Here is a 26,205-nt window from a genome sequence, read left to right as displayed (position 1 = left end):
CCACATACATACATACATACATACATACATACATACATACATACATACATACATACATACATACATGCATGCAATCATACATACATGCATACATGCATGCATGCATACATACATGCATAACACACACACACACACACACACACACATATATATATATACATATATATATATATACATATATATATACAGACATACGTATAAACACCTGTACACGCACACAGACACACATGCACACATATATATATATGTGTGTGTTTGTGTACATGCGAGTACATGTGTGTGTAATGCAAACTGAAAGGATCCATTAGTAAGATTCTAGCTGATTCTAGACTCTTGCAGAAGACTGACATATCAGGAAATAACTGATTTTCAAATGTCTAACCGAATCAAATTTAGAATTTTCTAAGAAAGCTAATTAACTATGTCTTTACTTAAACATTTTTCATAGGTCATATTTCAGATATTTCATTAATTGATTGATTTTGATATAAAGGTTTCAAGAAGATCAAGAATGAACATGGATGCCATAAATCTTACGATCACTTCTGCCTATATTTACAACAACGTATAGGAAAGTGTGTGATATGTGCGATTTCTGAAGACGCGCGCTTATTAGATAATGGAAGAAGAAATGTATTCACTGTTCAAGAGCTTGTAGCTTGCAATTAATAGAACACGGTCTGGAATGGTCTATTTCTACCTCACCGCAACTGAGTACCGTATAAGGGGGATAATTCATCCTTCACTACTAAATAAAAACAAAACTGGAATTATTACTGTGATACATTTTGTCTTTTTTTGCCGTCCTGAGTCAATCTGCTTTTATAGGTGCAGCCATGACACGAAAAATTGTATCTTACTTCTCCAACATCAATATATGATGATGATGATATATTGATGATATATTATAAAAAACAAACAAACACGTCTTTGATTCTACAACTGAGCAAATCAAATGTGGTTAAAATTCATTGTAAATTGATAATTTCTTATTGTAGGTAATATTTCAAATCATACATGCAGAATCGGCGACTACATTGCCGGAGACACATGAAACATATAACGGTGGTTCTATAATGGTTTCAAAAGTGGTATGGTTGATTATATGTAGCACACACTCTGTTGAGGTAGGTTTAAAAAAGACATTTGGTAGTGAATTTTGATAGTAATTTATATTATTAGGACTCACAAATAAAATCGAATTCTTTTAAAGATAGCACACTTTACAAAAACGTATCTAAATAGTATAACCATTTCTGATTTGCTGCGTCTGGAGAAGGCACAGCACTCATGGACTTCACAGGACAACTTAGACCGGTGAGATTGGTGCCATTAGTGTTCCTCTTGAGTCTTTGTTAGTCAATAAATGCGGGAAAAAATTCCAGCGCGCACAGATTCTCTGAAGAAAGGATTGGTTGTTGCAATTAAAGCAGTGCTTAGGGTTGAACGGAAGAAGATGACCAGAAAAGGACGGCCAAGTCGGCTGGAATTGCTTCTGTGTACATGGCATGTATCTGGTCACATCTGAGGAGAAGAAAATACTTCAATAACAGTAGAAGTTCTGAGAGGCGACAGTGAATGTGTGAACCAGAGACTAATGAGTGTCTATTTGTGACTTTAGGCCAGTCAGTAGGGCACCCATTTTCTAGATGCAGTCAAGAATGTGAAGTAGCTGCGTAGTTTCAGATGTGAGAGCAATGATCTATTCTGGTTCCCGACATTAGCTTTATGTAAGAGTATATCAACAAAGTTATGAGCAAATAGAAACTTTAAATGACTACAATAAATAAACAAAAAGGACAGAATAAATAAAGTTACGATTAGATCCCTTAAGAAGATGGTTCTTTCGGAAGATTCTCAATCACCGCTTTTCTGGTGTCTAGCCCCATTACAAATAACAAATTCGTCGTGTGAAATTCCCAATATCTACACATAAAGACAACCCATAATTTCTATACATATATGTATTTTAGTGATTAAAATACAAATAGAATCAAGATCAACAAAACGAAGCAAAAATATCAAAGCGGAACACCAACATATATTAAAGGAACAAATGGATAGAAAAGCTTCTCCATGGTCAGTATCCTGGAAGATTGATCAGAGAGGAAGTGAGCCAAAATGAAAGCCAAAAATAGCGCAAAACTTACGACTAAAGTTAGAAACGGAAGGTTTGATTTTAGCTCTACAAGATCAATGCCTGAAAAAAAAGAAGAAAAATGAGAAGCACACACACACACACACACACACACACACACAAACACACACACACACACACGCACGCACGCACACACACTCACACAAATATATAGATATATACGAACATAAAGTCAATAAACAAAAGACTAATGTCAACAGCAGACAATGTATAATCAAAATATAGATTATATTGACCTCCTCATTACAAACTGCCTTGTTCTCAGGAAAGATATATCAATAGATATAACAGGGTAGGTAGCTATTATGCATTATGTAACATGGCAATATTTTTATGTCGAAACTGAACATAATTTTTTTATAAGCACACCGCATATTCGATATTTTGCAATAACTTGGTTACAATATGCCAGGTGATTGTAAATGTCAGGTGATCGAACAGTCCAGATATAATATAAATATATGAAATAAGAACATGTATGCTCTCTCATAAACATCCTTATACCTTCCGAAACTAAATATTGCACAGAAAAAAGGCAAATAAGCTTTCAAAATAAATAAGCTAGATGCTGGGTACGAGTACCAGGGACTAATGAAAACAACAACAACAACAACAATTCTTTCTAATTTTGGCACAAATCCAGCAATTTTGTGGGAAAAAGGTATAGATAATTACACGCATCGCTGTACTTAACAAGTACTTTATTTTATTGATTCCGAAAGAATGTCAGGCAAAGTTGACCTCGGCGATATTTGAAGATAGAACGTACAGAAGCGAAAGAGATGCCGAAAATGTTAATAAGAATGATTTCAAATTTTGGCACAAGGAAAGTAAATTCGCAGGGGGTGATAAGTCACTCGTATTAACCCCAGTGCTGAACTGGTACTTATTTTATCGACCTCGCAAGGGTGACAGAAAAAGCCGACCTCGGCGAAACTTGAACTCAGAACATAAAGACGGACAAAATGTCGCTACGCATTTTGCCTGGCGTGTTAACACTTCTTTTAGACCTCCGACTTAATAATAATAATAATAATAATAATAATAATAATAATAATAATAATAATAATAATAATAATAATAATAATAATACGCCGTATGTAAACAAACATGTTTTGGTTTTTCGAAGCGTTGAAATGTATTGTAGAACAAGTAGAAAGATACATTTTATTCAAGGCATAGATACTGAACAGTAAATATATGAAGGATGAAATCCTTTTTTTACTTTTTAAAGCAGAAAAATTTTGTCGTCAGCCACGAACATCATGGCCGACTGCCGATAAATTTTTCTTCTTTAAAAAGGAAAAAAAAAAAGGATTTTATCCTTTATATGTATACCGTTCAGTATCTATGCGTTGAATAAAATTTATCTCAATATTTGTTCTTAATAATAATAGTAATAATAATAATAACAACGATGATGATGATGATGATGATGATGATGATGATGATAATAATAATAATAATAATAATAATAATAATAATAATAATAATAATAATAATAATAATGATAATAATAATAATAATAATCCTTTCTACTAATGGCACAAGGCCTGAAACTTTTGGGGGAAGGGCTAGTCGATTACATCGAACCCAGTGCGTAACTGGTGTTTATTTCATTTACCCCGGAAGGATGAAGGGCAAAGTCAACCTCGGCGAAACTTGAACTTAGAGCGTAAAGACGGATATAATGTCGCTAAGCATTTCGCCAGCTTCTTAACGACTCTGTCACTTCGCCGCCTTAGCAATAATCGTTTCAAATTTTGGCACAAAAGCCAGCAAAATCCTGGTCAGGGGATAAGTTGGTTACGCCGACCCCAGTGCTCTACTGGTACTTATTTTATCGACCCCAAAGGAGATGAAAGGCAAAGTTGACCCTATGAGCATTTGAACTCAGAACGTAAAGACGGACGAAATGCAGCTAAGCATTTAGCCCGGCGTGCTAATCTCTCTCTAAGTTCGCCGACTTATGCATAGCCTATGAGATCAATCAGAAATATCAATTAAGTTGCTTGCAGCTGCCCAGAGATCGAATTCATCAAAACAAAATACACCTGACTGAAATGAAAATTATGTGAGGATCAGGAAATATTCACAAAAATTCTCATAAAGTTACACTAAAAATATCTCAGATAATTTCATAGTGATATTGAGATGCTGATTCGGCGAAGATGAAGGTCAATCGCTCAGATATTCTCGAATGTAATCAGTAACATCAAATGTCAGTCTTATCGACGGGTGAATATCAATGGATGACTATACATAGGCGCACGCACACAGGCGCACACACACGCACATATAGGTGAGTGCACATACACACCATCGCACACACACACACACACACACACACACACACACACACACAAACACCTACATAAATGTATGGATGTATATGCATGCATATGTGTATGCGTGAAAATATATTCATACATGCACACACACACATGAATATATTTGAAGAAGGTTGTGAATTTGAAAAAATATAAGTAGCTAGATTTAGATATATAAACATACCTAGAATGTGGCGATCATGAAATACACACACACACATGAATATTTTGAAGAAAATTGTGGCTTTATGAAAAGATAAGAAGCTAGAAATAGAGAAATCTAGAATGCGATGATCATCAGACACACCTCTCTTATCTACACTAGACGTCGTTAAGTTCTGACGTCTACGGGAATGTAACCAAAAAAATCGAACGCGAAACTCTTTCTATAACGTAAAAGACATTCCTCAATCGCATCCACGTGGAGCCGCGGAGTGTTAGAGCCATTGTGGTTGGTTTAATATTGCGGCAACGTATTAATTTCAGTTAGGTATGTGTATTCTGTTTTGATCAAGTGAGTTTCAGAAATTGTGATGCTATTCTTTCTACGGAAAAATAAGCATTGTATCGCCCGATGAAGGAGCGTATATCGCATGAACCAATTGTTACCAATCCCCACGACTAAAGCGATGATTGTCCTTCAGCATCTAGATCTGTTGTCCCTGGGTTATCACTACAACAAGGTCACTCGAACTGACCAATAGGAGTTAAGTTCTCTTTCTAATAAAGAAGAATTCATGATTTTCCATTTTTTGTTTTTTTTTGCTTTTGAAAGTCCAATTGGCTGGTCATGTCTTTCCCGTCAGCAAAACTTTAAGCAACACTAGGAGCTAAATCAACTTATTGATATGTGTGTGTGTGAGTGCGTGTGCTTGTGTGTGTGTTTAGACACATACATGCACACACACGCGCACACACGCGCGCACACACACACACATGTATGCATACGTTAATTCTTGTCATGGAGCTGATTTTCGAAGCGACAGACATTTCAGAACAAATGGCCTATATACAATCACCTAAGAAGGCTTTCATGAATGACCCGACTCTTCTATCGATAGAGAAACGGATCATGCACAATGCCCTCTCAAGGCTAGACGAGTTGATAAAGTGGTCAAGGATGCAGTTCAGAGCAAAAGGTCACGCAGTCTGACATTTATTAAAGGGGTGAAGAAAGAATCGAAACTTTAACTAGTAGGCAAAGGCATTGCTACAGTCAAGGAAGAATCTATTAAGTGCACGGGGCGTATTTACGCTGGAACATTGTCAGATCATGAAGCAAGCTGAGGATAGACCAACAGCAGTTGATGGTTTAAAGCGACTATGCAAGTATAAAATATGTTGTGTACAGTTTGGCTTATATACAGGCTTTTCGTGGCAACTTCTAGTATACGAGATGGCGCTCTCACGGGTTCAAACTATTGAACAAAAGTGCAATGTGTTCGTTAGTTCTACCTCGGATATTGAACAGTTAAACCTTTCATCTTAAAAGAGGCTCGCTGCAATTTCCACCGGGATCAATCGCTGACATTTATAAAGTAGGAAATATACAAACAGTGATGGTGCTAAGAGAATTGCAGGATCCAGAGATAAAGAGCATTCCACCAGATGTAAAAACGGCCAACAAAAATAAATATCCTATTTTCACTTATGGATGCTGCGCAAATTGATCGGAAAGGACTTGGTTTTGGCTCAGATCGGGTCAAGCTGTTTTCAAGTATGGTGCAGAGAACGAATACGGATGTGTTGTTAGTATCTGCTCTGCGAAGTTTTTAACTGGAAGCACTTCCTTATGCAAGTTGTTTGCAAATATTGTATGTATGTATGTATGTATGTATGTATGTATGTATGTATGTATGTATGTATGTATGTATGTATGTATTTATGTACGTATGTGTCTACTATTTTGTAATTATTATAAATCTTCCACTGAGGAGCGAGCCGGTTTCCAACAAAGATATGTACGTATGTATTCATGAATATATGCATTATATATATATAGATATAAATGTAGTGTATGGATGTGTGTGTGTGCGTGTGTGTGTGTGTGTGTGTGTGTGTGTGTGTGTGTGTGTGTAAGTATAAATGTGTGTATGTGTAGATGTATACGTGCGTCTTTTGCGTTTAGAGTCGTAGTCATAAAACTAAGTTGTTAGGTGGCAAGACGAAGGACAAGAGATATCGATTCCAAATTTTGGTATAAGGCTAGAAAATTCAGGCGAGGTAGTAAATCGGTTACATCGATCCCAGTGTTGCACTGGTGCTTATTTTATCGACTTTCTAAAAGATGAGAGGCAAAGTAGACCTCGGCAGAATTTGAACAAGGAATGTGAAGACGGATAAATGTCCTTAAGCGTTTTGCTCAGCATGCTAACAATAGTACCAGCTCGCCTCCTTAAGGACAGAATATATCAAAATTGCGAACACATATACAGACATATAAATACATGCACACATGCACACATACAAGCGTGAATATATATACGTATATATACATACATACATATATGTATATATATATGTATATATATATATATATATATATATATATATATATATATATATATATATATATATGTGTGTGTGTGTGTGTGTGTATGTGTGTGTGTATGTGTGTGTGTGTGTGTGTGTATGTATGTATGCATGTATGCATGTATATATATACATGCATGTATATATATGCGTGTGTACTTACATGGATATTTACACGTCCATATATATGTGCGTAAGCGTGTAGCATCTGGCTTATGTGTGTTTGAGTATCTATCTATCTGTATGTCTGTCTGTCTGTTTACCTACATGCATACATATATGCATACATACCTACATACATACATACATACATACATACATTGATGCATATATATATATATATATATATATATATATATATGATAGTTCAGTACAAAGGAAATATATATTCAATCTTTATTGTGACAGATGAATCACATCTTTTTATTGTGGCGTTCTTTCAATTACGTAGTCGATTATCTCTAAATGGACATTGATTGGCAATTTATCTTCTTGATTAGCTTCCATTTCAAAGATGGCCACAACAATATAACAGTGCATACATCTACTTAACACAGTTACAACGGCCAAAAATATATAGCTTTGTTGTGAATAGCCATTTTGTCCATTTGTATTACGCATATTTACACCTTGCTATGCATTTTCCACCATCTAAGCTAGTTGTGACATGCAAAAATATAGTGATCTATAGCAATGATACCATTCATTACTCATATGCAAACACAAATACACGTAAATATACACACATACGAACACACACATGCAACGTAATTATTCCAATTTACCATGGTTATTAGCTCTAGTAGTGAGAACATAAGCGTATATGTGTTTTCCAATCAATCAGTCAATCTATCTATCTATCTATCTATCTATCTATCTATCTATCTATCTATCTATCTATCTATCTATCTATCTATCTGTCTCCAAACACACATATGCAAATATGTGTATATTTGTATGTGCTATGTATGGGTGTTTACGTTACGATTATGTGTACCTGAGATGCATATTTAAGTACTCAGAGATAACAACAATGAAGTTAATCATGGCGAAAATTATGCTGACCATATTATGTTTGCTACATACATATACTCGACCAAATAAACATAGTTATGCATGAATATATCAAAACGCATGGACAATATGCATGAGAGAAGATGCGAATTATTTCTAGTGGAGAAAAGGCAGATACTTAAGATCCGACTCACGCTTAAGATGTCTCTAAATGTCAATTCGGAGGTTTTACACCTGCATACACAAGCCGAAGTACACTCGAAAATAACTGTTCTGGCCGTCTTAGGGAAATCGATGCTAACACTCTCAAACTCCTTAACATGTTGTAGTTAACCCATTTTCAGACTTTCATTTATTTAATATCCCTGTTTCCCTCTCTCTTTCTCTCTTCTCCCTTCTTTCTATATATTTTCTTCTCGCTGCACCTTAATATTTTTCGATGCGTTTTTAAACTATATTTTCAGACTAACCTTTTCCCAGAAAGAAATAAATCATTGATTCTCAGTCATGAATTACTGCCATGAGACATGTGGGTCAAGGATGTCTGAGAGGTGGCGGATCGAGATCAACCAGTTCCGAAGTCTTTATATTAGACGGGAGAAAGTGAGAGAGGAAGAGAGAGACAGAGAGAGAGACTGAGAGAGAGAGAAAGAGATATTTAACTGATACACAGAGTGAGGTAGAGAGATAGAGAGACTGATGGAGAGACATATTGTGAAAGAGCAGCTGGATGGTTTCATTAGAAATGAAATGTTAATCAATCGAGTGGTCAATCCTGAATATAGTTCGAGATGTCCTTGTGCGCAGGAGCAACACTATTCCATATGCGGGAGCAATATTTTAATATTTTACTTTGGTGCGTTTTCCTTTAGCTGCGATATCGAGCCTCCGTCTCGCCTTTTAAGACACATTCCTCGTTTCAATTTGAAGTGAGAGCAATCAACTGCCATGTTCTTTCACCTTTCAACGTTCATGTAAAGAAAGTTAGTGGCTCTCTTGCAGATAGTTTTGAGACGAACACGCGGTGGATCTCGTTTACTCTTTCCAGAAGTCAACTCCCTTTTGATTATATCTTTAGGAATCTTCTTGTGCACGATACAATATATTTGGATCAGTCAGTGTAGATGTCATTGTCACAGGTGGATGACGAAACTGGGAATAGGCCAGAACGTCATTGTTGGTAACTCATATCTAGGATATGTCTTAGGTGGCGTCGGTGGAAGGCAGTATTACATAGCTCTTGTTCTGGGACATTGCTGTGTATAATTCGCAAGTTATGAAATTCGAGTTTTTGTGATTACGTGTATGCTGTAGTCTACAATTTTTGTCATGGACTGAAAGGTGAACAAAGAGCCAACTTGGGAAGTCTGCTACAGTGACATTAAGCATGCTTCGGCAAGCTTGTGTCCACGGAACAATTAGTTGTACGCAGTGTTTCAAGTGACAGGAGCACTTCAAAAGGTATGGCAGCCGCAGTTCAGTCAAGAGTATGCACATCGTTTTTTTCGACATCTGCGGTATTGTACATCGAGAATTCGTCCCTCAGGGAAAGACTGTCAATCAAGTATTCTACTGCGACGTCTTGAAGAATTGGATTCTTCACGACAACAATGCAATCTGTTACTGAGCTCTCCACACACGTGAGTTTCTCGCCAAAAACATGGCGTCGCTTCCGAACCCGCCCTATCTGCAAGATTTAGAACATGCATACTTCCATCTATATTCCAAGATGAAAATGCATCTCAAAAGGCACCGTTTAACACCGTTGTCGACATCAAGAGTGAATCGCAGAAGGTCCTCGACTCGCTTACGGAAAACGATTTCCAGGTCGGATTCCAAAAGTGGCAGGAACGCTGAGACTGGTGTATTGCTGTGCAAGGTGACTATTTTGAAGGAGATGCTGTTAAAACTTTGGTAAATTAGTTTGTTTTTATATTAAGCACAACTAGTCCGGGAACATTTTAATACCACCTCAAATAAATGACGATAAAACCACAACTTTCACGAATCATTAAGTTTCAATAAAGTCACGTTTCTTCTGATAATTTTAGATAAAGTGAAGAAGAGGAAAGAGGAGGAAGAGCACGATGGGAAATAAAACTGATTCGGTGAAAATGCTGTGTCGTCGTCAGGGAAGACTTAATGACATTTGCGAGATATAATTTCGCGTTATACAAATAATCATATTTTACGAATTGTTTTGACGTAAGACATATTGGATTTCTCCTCGGTCCTGGTATGTCTGATTGTCACGACAAGAAGGACCATACGATTAAATACCTATGAGGTGATGTACAATCGGATAACTACACGTTGGAACGCAAATGTGAATATTTCTGATCAATGTGTGTGTTTGTGTGTAAGTCTATGTATGTGTGTGTGTGTGTGTACTTCTTGTGTTTGTGTCTGTGTGCGTGTGTGTATATGTCTGTGTGTGATGTGTGTGTGTGTTTGATGTGTTTGTGTGTGTGCGTTTGTGCATATGTTCACTCGCGCATTACCTCGTCGACTATTTCTGTTGTGTAATAAATATTTCCATTATTGTTAAGCAAGGTTTCAACTCATCCATTTCCGTGATATGAAATGTTGTTTGAATCGTGAAATAAATTCAATTGGATCTAAAATAGTTAGTGCTTTATACTGGCATTTTATCTGTATATATATTTTTTATTTACAGTTTCATTTATTCGTCTCATGGTTGCGTAACTTCTTTGCAATATAATTTTGTTATAAATTTTTGGCAAGAAATTTGATATAAAATCATATGTAGAAACAAATATAATCTAGCAATTATAGCTGAAAATTATATAAACAGAATATGTAGTATCAAATTATAATTGACTTTTCATTATCGTTTGTATTTAGCTATTAACATTAGTCTTTCATCTCATCCCTGTAGTGTGTTCAATTATATCTAGAATACCTGAAACGGCGATAATGCAGTAAAAAGACAAAAAATAAAAATAAAAAAGTAAATAAATAAAATAAAATAATAGCAAATCAAACTGAAAAGACAAAGAAAAAAAAGTCCTCTAGAATTAAAAATTGCTGAAGAAATTAATGTTTAATTAATTGTACGCATTTGAATTTGATAATTGACTGATATATAAATGTTATTATAATAAATAATATAAATAAACACAGGAGGCTGCTTATGTGAAAACTAAGTATTTAGGTTGAACATATTTCAACTTTATACGTCGTAGTTTGAACCCTGATCAACGCTGATCGTGCAGGCCTTAGAGTCAAAAACGTTATAGCGATCACTACTCCGCTTTAATATCTATCTCTCTATCTATCTATCGATCTATCTATCTATCTATCTATCTATCTATCTATCTATCTATCTGCAGTTACAGAAACACAGACGAATGTTATTCGAAGGAGATCGCGTTGCTATTTAAGCATGCCGTGAGATCTCGTAGATGTTCTCCATAATTTTTAAATGTTGTAAATTATATTTCAATTTTCATAAATGGATAATGAGCTAAGAGAAATAAGTCGGGGTGGTCAGTTGTATATATAAAAGCAACATAAACAAATACACGTACATCAAATGTACATGAATTCTTTATTTTAAATTATACCCGCCCCTGGAAGATGCATGACAATTACGAAATGGCAACTGAAATCAGTTCATTACACGAAGGTGGAGAACGATATCAAGAATTCTCCAAAGTTAACATCGGATAAAAACAAGGTTCTTTGTTTGGACATTATTTACAATGGACGGACAGTTTCCACACTTTTTTGACTAAAGAGGTACTCTGTTCTCATTCCCAGGGTATTTTTTCTGCTGATTTTATGTGTTGTTGATATTATTTCCCATCCGCCTCCTCCTCCCCCCCCTCCTCCTCCTCCTCCTCCTCCTCCTCCTCCTCCTCCTCCTCCTCATCTGTTCTGTCCATTCATAAAACAAATGATCTTATTGCGAATTTTCACCCCAGAATGAAGACAATCTCTCTATCATAGCCGCCATATCATCAATTAACAACGAGGCTATCAGGTTGCTCTTTGAAATTCTGATAAAGTATTACAAAACTGCCAGCATTTTTAACATTTTTAACCCAAACTTATATAATTGGTGTGATCATATTGTCACTGATTAAAACTACTAATCATTTGCTAGCAAATTTACATAGACATAGTGCGAACGAATATGCTGCCACTCCCATGAGCATGCCCACCACCACCACCAGAACCACCACCACCAGAACCACCACCACCAGAACCACCACCACCAGAACCACCACCACCAGAACTACCACCACCACCACCACCAGAACCACCACCACTTCCACCACCACCAGCAACTAAAACCACCATCACCACCACCACCACACCGCATGATCGTCGTCGTCATCATAATTATCATCAGCATATATACCAACATGTTTACTAATATCTATATGCATCTCCTAGCTCAATATCTTCAGATATGTAACAATATATCTGTATGTGAGTGTGTGTGCGTTTATATATACATACACAGACACGTACACACACATATCTATATATGTATATATATATATATATATATATATATATATATATATATGCATACGCACGCACGAGTGCACACAGACAAAAATACAGACAAACACACATGCATATTGAAAATAAATATCAAAGGAAGACGTTATTTAGTGAATTCATCAACATAGAGCTGTCTCTATAGACGGAACAAAGACCCTTACGCAATATGAAGTGCATCGTCCTCCCCTGGGTTCAAAAGTACTTCAGTTTGATTATTCACTAAAGAACGCTAGTCACCACTTACTCAGATGTTTGTAAGGAAGCACCACCTGGTGTTAACTTCTTTTTGATATTCTGAAGATTCTGTAAGATCGTACATTATGTACATATGCATGTGTATACGTTTCGATATACACGCATAATTATATATATTTATATACATCTATATATATAGATATGAATACTTTTATGTATTTATATATGTATCTACCTATCTACCTATCTATCTATCTATCTATCTATCTATCTATCTATCTATCTATCTATCTATCTATCTATATATATATATAGGCGCAGTGTGGCTGTGTATCAAGAAGCTTCCCTACTAACCACATGGTTCCGGTTTCATAGCCACTGCGTGGCACCTTGGGTGAGTGTCCTCTGCTATAGCCTCAGGCGGACCAAAGCGGTCTGAGTGGATTTGGTAGAGGAACTTGAAAGAAGCGCGTCGTTTACACACACACACACACACACACACACATATATATATATATATACATACATACATACATACATATATGCATATGGATGTAATACCAGTAGAGGTGATTTTAAGACCAATTTGATTTTAAACGTAACGCTATCACCGACAACGGAAGCTCGTTTGCATTAATTCACTTTGCAAACGTCGTAATTGATGGACTCTTGATGAAACTGTCGCGACTAGGATGCATGTTTGCATACAGAGCAATGTGCAGTTGCTGCAGTAGAAACACAGTAGAAACACGCGGTTTTTTTATATATAATTTTACTTATGTCTAATGAGTTCTCATTACCAACCAAAATTTCATTTTCGCCTCACTTGGGGTAATCTACCCTGGTTTGCCGACCCCTGGTGGAGATGATGGTGATAACATTGAAGGTCAGAGTTGCTTTCATATTCATGATAACCGAGTCTTGCTGATAATCATATCCGTGATAGAAACAAAACACTACCAATAATTAGTTATTGAGCTATATCGATCTAACTGATATTGTCAGTTGATAGAATATATTGAGTGATTTGAAATTAAAGTAGATATTTTTTTTTTCGATAGGTACAGTAATTTATTAATATTTGCTTCAAATTTCTGAAAAAAATTAATACTACGTAATTGACTTTTGTGGTGTTGAATTAGAAACTAAATTGATTGTGAAAAGAAACATTTCTTGAAAAGAAGGCAAAGAAAAATGCAAGCAAAAATTTGAAGTAATCATATACTGATAAGGACCAGAAAGTGAAACAGAAATGAATATTCTTCTTATCTGTCTCACTCTTACTCACTCTCTCATCCAGGATGTTTGAACGTACCTACCTACCTACCTACCTACCTGCATACATGCATACATACATATATATATACATAACAACATATATATACATGTATATACATATATATAATACATATATGTATATTATATATATATACACATATATATAAATACATATATACATACATACATGTGTGTGTGTGTATGAATGTATGTATATTCATATGGACATAAAGAGAGGGGACATGAATGTGTATATAGATATATGCATGCATGCACGAGAGGGAGTATGAATGACTGAATTTGTTTTATATCGCTCTATATGTATATAAATGTGTGTGTGTGTCTATACACACACACACGCACATATATATATATATATATATGCGTATATATGCATATATACATATATATATATATATATATATATATATATGTGTGTGTATATATATATATATATATATATATATATATATATATATATATATATATATATATATATATATATATATATATATATATATATATATATATATATATATATATATATATATATATATATATATATATATATATACACATATATATATACATACATTCATATGCACACACGAGCACACACATACGCACACACGTAAGTGCACATACATAGACACACGCACGCACACCAAACACACACACACACAAACACACTCACTCTCTCTCACACACATACCCCCCCCCCCACTCACACACATGCACACACACACATACACACACACACATATATACACGCATACACACGTCTATACTCGCACAATAGTGTGTGCGAATATGGACATAGTCGACAATGGATTACGGAGATTTATTGCATCAAACAAAATTCCTTGTGCTGCTTATTCCTTGTAGGTTAAATCTGTTTACTCTTAGTTAAAAAAAATGGTTTGATAACGTTAGTACCAGACGGACATAGGTACTGGGTTGGCTGTGGTTGACTAGACCAGTGGTCGGCAACCACTATACCGCAGCATACTGGTGTGTCACGAGACGATGCTAGGTGTACCGCAGTGTAGACTGAATATAATCTTTTCCCCTAATACCTTAGATCAGGTGTGCCGCTGAATTTTGAAAAGGATATAATTGTACCGCAAATAGAAAAAAAAAAAGGGTTGCGGAGCACAGGACTAAAATTACGCTGTGGACGCAGCAGCAAGGACCAAGTTCAAAGCCGGGAACCAGAAACACTCACGTTGTGCAGATGATGATAAAGAAGGAGAAAGAGAAGTCACCGCTACAGCTGCTGCTGCTAATGATGATGATGATGACGACGACGACGACAACGAGAAAGATGATGCTACTGCTCATAGGGATGAAGACAATGACGACGACGACGACGATGAGGAGGATGATTAATAATAACAATGATTATGAAGACATTTCGTAATCACAACGCAGATGACCGGTTAGTTAATTAGACAGCTTCTTAATTATATATTTCTTGCGTCATTTCTTCTGATTAGTGACCCAAATCCAAAGTACACCTTTCAGAGAAACATAAATTATCTTCCACTAATCATTTCTCATTGCTGGAATGTGTATGTGTGTACGAGATTCTTTGTGCAATAACGCTATTTCACTAAAGTTTTGCTAACGGGGCTTGAGATTGAGATTAGAAATGAAAGTTAAACGAAACGATGAAATCGCGAAATTCCCACCTCAGAGCTAGTGACATGGCTTTAAACTGCTGACCTCTTGCTTTATTCGCCCACTTGACCTTTTCATTGATTATTAATAATGATGTATGTAGATATTTGTTATTTGACTTTACAGGATATGAAAAGCTGCCAGAAATGTGAGAGATTTCTTCTGCTCATCGCACATGAACATACCTTATAATTTTACCTGTTTACCAATCTGACTTTTGTCTAAGTCTGCCCTTATTCCCTTGATATTGTAATGATTAATTTAATTTACTCAATTAGATCTCATGTTTAATAAATAGTCTATCACTTTGAGTTAGCTCTCGAATATACATTGCTGTTGTTATATTTGCATATGCCATAAGCATGATATGATTTGAAATCAATTTATTCAAAGCCCCATTTACATTCTATAGAAAATATGAGACAACATGTTATATCTTTCCAGATCTTATCTTACAATGCAATTAAACCATATAACCTTGTATCATAATCACAATGCATTATGTTATCTTGTAGTATTTCTACATTTTGATTTGCACTCTCTTTGATAGGTATTCCATAATTTCTACTTATCTGACATTTATGAAACACCAATATTAACTTGTTCCTTCTCTTCCTAGACTCACGATCATTTCTTCTTTCTCCAAAACTATTAATATTGCTTTCTCAGACTACACATTCTCCAAATTAACATGTAGCAGAATGAGAAATTATACATAATTGAATGATATATATCCTCCTATTGTGATCATGATATTCAAGACTAAAAAAACCTGACAATGTATCAAGCGCCATTGCTATTTTTTTAATAAATAATAACAGATATATGAAAAACATACAAAAAACAACGTCAAAGAAAAAATGAAATTTACCAGTTCGTCTTTAAATACTAATTTCTTGCATTCTTGGCAGCAGCATGATTTTTTTCAGCAACTAATAATAATTCCTTGCCATGTGATTTGATCGACCTTGTTTGTTACCTCTTTGTTGCAGTGTTCATCAGTGCTGCTTTTGATGACAAATAGTAACATTTCTGTAATGAGAAAATTTTGAAAGAAGATATAAACGAATGAAGGAGAATATTTATGAAGTTAGTCAGTACTTGCTTTCATACAACGCACGTATTTTTAACATATATTACCTACTGCAAAATTTAAATGCAAATGTATTATTACATTAAAAACAGGTTCACACAAGCATGCACTTATACACTGGCATTCGCATCTTTTTATAATTTGTTAAAACTGGATATACTCTAATTTGCTTCATCTATAGTGTCCATTAAACCTATTTCTCTTGCTTGTAATTTTAGAATCTGAACACCACAGAGCGGGAATTTTGTCTACTAGCTCCTTGCATATTGCTATTTCAGCGAAGTTTTTCATGTCATAGTATTACATAAATGTAAACCTAGTGTACTAAGAGCATTTGTGTCAGGCTAAAAATATCAGTACCAGCCAAGTTTCCAGGTTTTGTTTGCCTTGCATTAATTTACTAAATATTTCTGTCGTTTAACCCCAAATCATTGATATTCTAACTGCTATTACAACGTCTTTCTAGAAACAGTTTATTGTATACTATGTCATGAAGTACGTTCTTCTATTCTTATAATGTTATAATTTGATGGGAGAATGATTTTACTGCTATTTCTAGCACATTTAAGGACCTCATAGCTCCCTCATTGGTTACATGTTTAGTTACAGGTTAACCCTGATCTACCAGTTTATGAACAAATCTTCCTCACTAAGATTATACTATATATCTTTTATATATTAGGGATGACAATGTCCTACTAATATTTAAAATAGTAAGGTGTGACTAAATGAAGGATAAGCTATGAAGACAAACAAGCAATTACAGGCCATTATTTGTAGCTAGTACTTAGAAATTATTTCATAAGGAAGTTCTGAAACTTGAGAATCTTATATGAAATATGGATTTGCTGATAGTAGAGTTAGAATTTTAAAAATAAATGTGTTGTAGAGGAAATCGCTTGATTCAATTCCACGTCACTTATTATTTTTTCAGGATATCGTCAGAGAAGGGTGGGCGTTATACTTGAGATTTTTGACCGGGTTTTTCTCTACATGACATGAACAAAAGGCAGCAGGAGTTATCCGCAGATCGCAGATAGGGTCAAAATGTTTGTAACAAAAGTGAACTCAACTAAAAGTATTTGAAGACATAAACCGCGTGACGCATTAAGTCAGTTACACAAATACACGCCCTGTCCGATGGCTACAGTATAACCTCCGTGCATCAGATATCATTTAGAACTCTTAGATTCATTTGAGAATATGATATACCAAAATTCCTGCCTAAATTACTGCGTAGCGTTATTGAACACGTCACCACATGGGTGCAAATAACAGTAGTAATCAATTAAACTGTGCCGCAAATGCTCTTGGAAAATGCGGTGAACATGACATAGTCTGATTGTAGCATTTCACTGCAACACCGAGTAAATAATATTTGTGAAAAACTCAACTTTGCTTAGCAGTAAGGAAAGATATCAGTATATCCTGATCTTATACGATCGTACAGAAAAAAAAAGACATGGAAAAACCTGACAAAGAAACAAAAAACTAGATGAAGTAAATTTCAGAATCAAAGAGATTCTGTAAATTGAAGATTTAACACTTGTTATGGAAAAAGATAAACTGTATCGCCATCATGTTTGGGAAAAATAATGAGTATCTAAGTGAAAGAAATCAAAGAAAAACCCCAAAACGACAAGCGTTTGAAGTGTTCAAATGTTATATGTTAAAATATGTTATTAGCAATAGTTTCAAGTAAAACATTTTAGAAATGTTTACCATACATAGCATTATTTATTAATCAATACATGTGTATTAACGTATGGACCAACGCATTTTATATATTATATTAACATCCATGCAGGAATACATACACCTATGCATATATGTATGTGTATATGCGCGCGTGTATATATATATAGAAAGATATATATATATATATATATATATATATATATATATATATATATATATATATATACACCCACATATATATGTGCATATGTATGTATACATATGTATATATATATATATATATGAATATATATATATATATATATATATATATATATATATATATATATATATATATATATATAAACAATATATATTTACACACATAAATACATATATAAATACACACACACACATATAGGTATATATACATAAGTAATAAATGCAAAAGGCATATATATATATTTATAAATATATATATATATATATATATATATATACACATGTATGTATGTATATATGCATGTATAAATGTAAACATTTATATATGTATATATACATACACACATTTGTATATATACATATATATATATATATATATATATATATATATATATATATATATATATATATATATATATATATATATGAGTGCGGGATTACAACGTATACTGGATTTATAACTTTGTGTGCGTGTGTTTGTATGTACATATATATGTGTATATGTATATATATGTAGGCATGTATGTGTGTATGTGTGTATGGAAACATGTAAGATATATACGCTCGCATACACACGCACACACATATTCTCACCACACACATAGAAGAAGGATGTGAGAGAGACGGAGCAAGAGAGATAATTGTTGAAATTACTTCTTTCGTTTCAACCAAGCGGACGCGCAGCATTACTTCGCTTATCATATTGCTGGAAGAAAGACATTCGCTTATCATATTGCTGGAAGAAAGACATTCGCTTAAAAAAGTCCAATTCAAATGAAACAAAAGCAAAAAAAACAAGACAAAAAAAAACTAACTAAATCCAAAGACTTACAAACTCAGAGATATACACATATACAAACACATATATCTTTTATAAACATAGAAATGCAATTCATGTGTGCGTATGTGCGTTTGTATCTGTGTTCGTCTGTCTTGTAATGTTTATGACAAATGATAACATCCACTATGCAAGAGAGAATTAAACAGTGTGTAGAATATAAGTAATGTAAAAGTTTTCAATTACTTCAAGATTTCTCCTAAATATATTGTAGAATCGTAATTCAGCAATAATAAATATTTGCATATTTATGGATCATTAGACGACGCGGCAAACTAGCAGAATCGTTAGCGCGCCAGGCGAAATACTTAGCGGCATTTCGTCTGCCGTTACGTTCTGAGTTCAAATTCTGCCGAGGTCGACTTTGGCTTTCATCATTTCAGGGTCGATTAAATAAGTACAAGTTACGCACTGGGTCGATGTGATCATCTTAATCCCTTTTTCTGTCCTTGTTTGTCCCCTCTATTTTTAGCCCCCCCCCCCCCTGTAGGCAATAAAGAAATAAATATATTTTATGTGTTACTTATTTCATTCATCAGACTGCGTTCCTGCCAGGGCTTTCTTTCAAAGGTTTTTGTCAAATGAATCGCTCCCTAGAACTTAACTTTGGTAAGCTATTTGTTTAAAAAATATTTCCTATCACGCGCATAAAATCACAATGTGTAGTGGAAGGTAACTACTGGCTTTATATTATGGTGTGCATTTTTGAATGCGTGAGGCAAACGCATGTGAAATCTTACTGTAGATTGAAGGGAGACATTGTTTCTTTAAGAAATACTAACAGATGCGCTCCTCCAGAACCGGAAGAGACAGGTGGGATGGTGAGTCGCTGAAGAGGTCATAGGATGTGTGACGAAAGATTTCTGGGAAAAGACACAAAAATAAAACTGAAATGAAGAACGTATAAATTGGCCATCCCGAAATATAAAAATATCTGTTTCAACACAACTTCACATCAAGAATCTTGCTGTGTGTGTGTGTGTGTGTGTGTGTGTGTGTGTGTGTAATAGCCTAGTAATATTCCATCGAATCCTTTGCTGAACCGCTAGGTTACAGGGTATTAAACACACCAACAGTGGTCGTTAAGCGATGGTGGTGGGGGGACAAGCACAGATACAAAATACACACATAAATACACGCACACACACACACACATACACGCAGATACACACGCACACACACATATCCGACGGGTTTCTTTCAGTTTCCGTTTACTAAATCCACTCAGAAGGCTTTGGTCTGCCCGAGGCTTAGTTCAATTGTTAGCGCAGTATAGACTGTAATTGACAGAATATTCTCTATGTATTATGAATGCATATAAAACTTCACACAAGTATCTATGTATACAAGCATTCTTTCATAACAGTGTGAGTTTGCATTTCGGTGAGTTTGATTTAACCGTATACAAATGTATATAGTCTGGCGAGTTGCAAGCATGTAACAGTATGCTAGATATGTGTAAGCGAACCATACATATGTATATTCTGCGTGCTAGCGTGTATTAAACGCTTAGTCTATATCATTGTGACGGCGTAGCTATATATGACGATCTTTCAAACATTGAAAACTTGCTGTAAAAGCAAGATTTGAATAAAAGAAAAATGACATACGAATGCAGGAAAAATAATCAAAAAACATTGAAAATAATATTCAAGAATATCTATGCAGGTAGTCATTGTGACACGTTTCAAAATATAGTAAAGTAATAGCAGAACGTAAAATATCAAAATCAAAGATGTATCCTGACTGGAATGGTTGCATTTTAAATATGTGAGTGAAATACATAATTACGATATGAAAGTTATTTTTTAATTTTAATGACAGCTGCTGACATAATAGACCACAAATGCACGGTCAGCTTGTATGCTTTCCTGTGTCTCTCACTCTGTTTATGTATGTGGCTTTATGCGTGTGTCTGTGTGTATGTGTGTGTATGTATGTATAGTATTTTGTTGTTTCCCCCAAATCAGTTCTAGATATGTCTCACTTTTGCTATCTGTTTCTTCGATCTCACTTCTCAGTGTATATTTGTGTCAATACACACACGCGCTCGCGCATACACACAAACACACACACACACACACACACACACATACACGTTGTTGTTATTGTTGTTGTTATTGTTGTTGTTGTTATTATTATTATTATTATTATTATTATTATTATTATTATTATTATTATTATTATTATTATTATTATTAAGGCTGTGAGCTGGTAGAATCGTTAGAACACAGGACGAAATACTTAGCGGTATTTCACCCATCGCTACGTTCTGAGTTCAAATTCTGTCGAAGTTGACTTTGCCTTTCATCATTTCAAGATCGATAAAATAATTACCAGTGAAAAGCTGGGGTCGATGTAATTGACTCATCCCCTTCCCCAAAACTGCTGCCCTTGTGGCAAAATTTGAAACCATTATTATTATTATTATTATTATTATTATTATTATTATTATTATTATTATTATTAGTTTGATTCAGCTCCATGTGGCTGAAGGTTTCGCAGGCTTCTTAGAGAAATCCATTTCGTTGAGGTTCAGACTACTGAATGGAGAACTTTAGGAAGTCAAAGATGGCTACTGGAAAATGGGCTGCTATTGCTCAAGGAAGATCACATGATGTTGTTATAAGTGACATCGGCATTCCAGCGACACCAGATGCACTAGAAGGAAGAATTTTTCGCACCGCTAGCTGGACAGGAAGCTGGTGACACCTCGGAGGCTGGTGACACCTCGGAGGCTGGTGGGCGTATGAAGGGACTACTTGCAAGTCGATAGAAGCAAGGCCGGTCAGAGTGTTTTTGTGTGCATATACCACATGCATAAGTGGATGTGAGCCTGATATTAGTTGTATGAGTGTGTGTATAGGCGTGCATGCGCGAACGTGTTTAGGGTTCATGTATGGGTGTGTGCGCCTAAATATGTACATTTATGTATTTGCGTATAAACGGACGATTGAATGCGTGTTTATATGGAAGAACATACATACTTGCGCTTATGTGTTTTTGCCAGGTGTTTGCGTGTGTGTATACATATATATTCATGCTTTTGATATTTCTGTGCAGGCGTGAGAGATGTATGCTAGTGTAGCTGAAACAGCACGGCTTGGGTGAGGGTGAGGGAATAGTCGTTGAACTAATGTTTGTTGGTGTGGGGGAGAGAAGGGAAGAGAGGGGAGTTACACGTGCATAGATGTTTGTGTATGATACTATCATAATCATCTGTAATGAGGGTCAGCAGTGTAGTCGACCCTCCCTCCAGCTGTAAAATGCTGGGCATTCTGCTGAGTGAAGAATATGAAATGGGGAAGAGAAAAGACATGTATGTCTGCTCGCCATTACATTGGCACTAAGAACAATTAACGAAAGCATCGTGTATGTTAATAAGCCATACCTAATCGTGTATGGGGATGGCTGTACTTTAAATTCCATTGACATTTGTACCTTTAATGTTATCTTTAAGCAGAATCAGAGTCATACAGAGCGAGACGCAAATTCCATTGAGGGACAACCACATAATTTAGCTCACAAAACTTGGCAGACACAAGACTTTGGGAGAAGACACTTATCTGAATATAGAACTAAAGTAATTATCAAATATCATACAAATATAGCCTGCAAGTGAATTGTAAGTCATTGCAAATAAAGAAAAAGCAAATGTTAGAATTACTCAGAAGTTGTGAAGTTTGTGTACGGCAAAAAGGGGCAGCAATTAGACTTTTTGTGATTGATCCTTCGACTGAAATAGAAAGCATTATTTTCATTTCACACACTAAGGGTCAATTCCTGGACATCCGATTCTTTTTCTCACCATAGGATTTTGTTGCCTACACATACTATCACTAGTCTTTTCGGACTCCGGATTTTCACCTCTTAATACATAAGGTGACGAGTAGTGGGATTGAACCCAAAAACTCATGACTGAAAATCAAACTTTTGGGTGGTATCCATCCATACTAACATATTTTAAATGTAAAAATATCATTCCCACTAAAGGTGGCATAGAACAATTTAACCGATGTTGTGGGGAAAAAAAATGAATCGCAATAAAAGCAAATAAACCGCAGTTCATAATTACTCACGAGCGCCATTATTAAAAACAACAGTTAAGTTAGTGTTGGCGTATCAAATGTAGTGAGAATCAAATACCTAATTAGAAACACGTAAGCAGTCAAGATCAGATCACTTTAGCTCAATAACTAATATAACTATAATAATTACTTCACATGCAGGAGAAAACTGTGGAAACAAGTAAATGATGTTAGAGTTTCTTCGAACATGAACATTTTACCATATATGCCATGTAGAGATAAGGGTATTTTACTATATATGCCATGTAGGGATAAGCAGATGTTCAATATTGTACACAATTATACGTGAGAAATGTGATATTTAACATACGTCACCGAGTTAAAAACTCATTTACTGAAATTATATAAACCCTATTAATTATTGATCGAATATATTTTTTTCAATGCATACAAAACCAACGAAACAGATACTCTTCATAAAGAGTATCGAAAATGCATAGATATCATAGGTGCAGGTGTCGCTGTTTTGAGAGAAGTTTGCTTCCGAGTCGCATACTTTCGAGTCAGTCCTGCTGCGTGGAATATTGTGTATATATGGCACGGGCCGACCAAACCTCTGTGAGTGGATTTGGTAGACGGAAACTGAAAGTAGCCCATCGTTTATACATACATACATACATACACATAAATATATGAGCGTGTGTGTATGCATGTGTGTGCGTTTATGTGTGTGTATGTGTGTGCGTGTGTTTGTTTTTGTGCGTGCGTGTGTGACCGTTACAATAAGTATCAGGGTTAAGAAGGTATAAGTACAGTGGTCGATTCGTCCAACGAACAATCTTAAAGTTGGTGGCCCGACATGAACGCAGTCCATAGAGAGAAACATGAAAAAAGATAATCAAAATGATTGTAAAACAGCAGAAATCCAGTGATTGTGATAAGAGAACGTAAGCGGTAACACGGGCCTAATGCCACAATATGAAACATTACAAAAATAACTATTTTGTAAATATTTGCTGAGTTAAAAAGTTTCAAGGAAAGAAAGTTACTACAGGAGACGTGTGCCTATACATCAGATTCTGCGAGAAAAACATGTAAATACCTGCAGGCTGAAACTACTGCGAGATGAGTCTAAAGCCCGACATTAAACGGTACAAAATCATTCTGTAAACATCCGCTGACTAAAATTCCTGCATGTATATATAAGTTCTTTCGAGAGACAATTGATTGTTATAGGATATTCATTATCAGTTTACACGGAATAGTTTACTCAACGACAGAATTAAACAGCAGGATACTTATACTGGATAATAAATATAAAACACAGACTGTATATTACATATCAAAACAGCTGGTTACCCAAACTTGATAATATATAACAGTGGTTAATTATACATGCACAGAAAAGAACAGTTGGATACATACATTAGATAATAATGTATGTGTAAATACTACAAGAACGATACTTGTATTAAATAGTATAAATGTAAACTAGAGAAATTATCTGAAAAAGATCGGTCAACAATTGTGTGTTTATGTATATGTACATTAACAAAAGATATCTGAATATAGAACTAAAGTAATTATCAAATATATTACAAATATAGCCTGCAGGTGAATTGTAAGTCATTGCAATTAAAGAAAAAGCAAATGTTAGAACTACTAAGAAGTTGTGAAGTTTGTGTACGGCAAAAAGGGGCAGGAATTAGACTTTTTGTGATTGATCCTTCGACTGAAATAGAAAGCATTAGTTTCATTTCACATACTAAGGGTCAATTCCTGAGCATTCGATTCTTTTTCTCGCCATAGGATTTTGTTGCCTACACATACTATCACTAGTCTTTTCGGACTCCGGATTTTCACCTCTTAATATATAGCTCAACAGACAAAGGTATCGTAAATGCTAATATATATTAATAAAACGTTATCATTAATAACTGATGTCTAGGATACATAAGAGAAAGCAATGGTTTAAAGAATAATGTATCAAATATAATACTCAGCCCCACAAGCTACAACAACATAAGATTCTCTTGCTGGGAAATGCTGACATTCTGAGAAGAGACATCTTCAAATCATAAAGAGAGATAGGTGAGTAACTGTATCAATACTATATGGATTCAAATATATTTGTATAGATGCAGGCGTGACTGTTTGGTAAGAAGCTTGCTTCTCAACCACAAGATTCCGGGTTCAGTCCCACCTTGTGCAAATGTCGTTTACTATAGCCGAGGACCGACAAAGCATTGTGAGTAGATTTGGTAGACGGAAACTGAAAGAACCCGTCGTATATACATACACACGCACACACGTATATATATATATATATACTGATAATAATAGATATTAGATCTTGATCTTAGCCATAATATATATTTGTGTGTTTGTGTCTGCGTTTGTTTACCCCACCATCGCTTGACAACCGATGTTAATCTGTTTACATCAGCGTAACGTAGTGGTTCGGGAAAAGAGACTCATAGAATAAGTACTAGGTTTACCAAAAAAATAAGTCGTGGTGTCGATTTGTTCGACTAAAAAAAAAAACCCTTAAGGTGCTGCTCCAGCATGGCTGCAGTCAAATGACTGGAACTAGTAAAAGTGTAAAAGGGTATATAAATGTGTGT

The 26,205-nt window shown here is 35.1% G+C and overlaps 1 protein-coding gene across 4 annotated transcripts in view; it reads right to left on the bottom strand.

Annotated features, from left to right (window-relative positions):
• The window catches only part of LOC106869052 (neuronal acetylcholine receptor subunit alpha-3), a 743,068-nt gene that overhangs the window by 221,627 nt on the left and 495,236 nt on the right, over window positions 1–26,205 (bottom strand). For all 4 annotated transcript variants that reach the window (XM_052971012.2, XM_052971013.2, XM_052971014.2 and 1 more), the window contains one exon: window positions 16,595–16,755. The gene's annotated coding sequence lies outside the window, so the exon portion shown is untranslated. The remainder of the gene's footprint in view (window positions 1–16,594; window positions 16,756–26,205) is intronic.

The sequence above is a fragment of the Octopus bimaculoides genome, chromosome 10 (assembly GCF_046866305.1).
Source record: "Octopus bimaculoides isolate indiv1 chromosome 10, ASM4686630v1, whole genome shotgun sequence".
Taxonomy (NCBI): Eukaryota; Metazoa; Mollusca; class Cephalopoda; order Octopoda; family Octopodidae; genus Octopus; species Octopus bimaculoides.
Note: the sequence above shows the minus strand (reverse complement) of the source record. Positions and strands in the feature narration are given on the sequence as shown.